The sequence below is a fragment of the Schistocerca gregaria genome, chromosome 6 (assembly GCF_023897955.1).
Source record: "Schistocerca gregaria isolate iqSchGreg1 chromosome 6, iqSchGreg1.2, whole genome shotgun sequence".
Lineage (NCBI taxonomy): Eukaryota > Metazoa > Arthropoda > Insecta > Orthoptera > Acrididae > Schistocerca > Schistocerca gregaria.
Window position 1 is genome coordinate 293588986 of NC_064925.1, and position 930 is coordinate 293589915.

Below are 930 nucleotides of genomic sequence, written 5' to 3' on the forward strand. Positions count from 1 at the left end.
GTTAGCGCACAAAAGAGAACGCACGAGAATCTCGAGTTCGCATTCTACCTCCTCTCTCCCGCCACGTGTCACTTATTACCTGCAGTTTGTCCGCCGCCGGGTCGCACGTGTACGACCGCGCAATGCCGCTCTCAGGAACTCATATGCTGCTCCACGTCTTTGTGCGGCATCAAAGCGGGCGTCTTATTGTTTCAATGCGCGGCGGCTGGAAGCAATATTTCCTGTCGCCGCTCTGCAAGTGCTCTACTGCTAGCTCAAGATTACTAATGCTGAACGTGTCCTGAAGTCAGACGTAACCGTACACAACAAAAAGGAAAAGACGACGACTACAACGTAGATGTACCGCGAAGTCAGAATGGGGAAGGAAGCTGAGCCGTGACTATTGACGGTTCGAACAGTCGCTTCCGCCAGAGCCCGCTATCAACGTTCTGTCTCTGGACGCTCGCCTCCCACGGTCAAGGGAGGGGCACAGTCGTTCCGTCCAAAGCAGGGAGTCACATAAATACTTCTAGTCAAATGTGTAAAATATTTGTTGCGTCTAACGTAAGTAACAAGCAAATTCCAGAATGAGATTTTCAGTCTGCATCGGAGTGTGCGCTGATATGAAACTTCCTGGCAGATTAAAACTGTGTGCCCGACCGAGACTCGAACTCGGGACCTTTGCCTTTCGCGGGCAAGTGCTCTACCAACTGAGCCACCGAAGCACGACTCACGTCCGGCACTCACAGCTTTACTTCTACCAGTATCCGTCTCCTAGAGCACTTGCCCGCGAAAGGCAAAGGTCCCGAGTTCGAGTCTCGGTCGGGCACACAGTTTTAATCTGCCAGGAAGTTTCAACAAGCAAATTATTCTTCTAGCCCCATACAGGTTCCTAACTATTCAGATAAGTCATAAAAAATTGTGCTTGTGAATTTTTGATAGCTATGAAAT

The 930-nt window shown here is 50.0% G+C and overlaps 1 non-coding gene across 1 annotated transcript; it reads right to left on the bottom strand.

Moving 5' to 3' along the window:
* Positions 1-630: 630 nt before the first annotated feature.
* Trnas-cga (transfer RNA serine (anticodon CGA)) lies at positions 631-705 on the bottom strand. Its single transcript has one exon. It is a non-coding gene; the product is annotated as a tRNA-Ser (tRNA).
* Between the last annotated feature and the right edge of the window lie 225 nt (positions 706-930).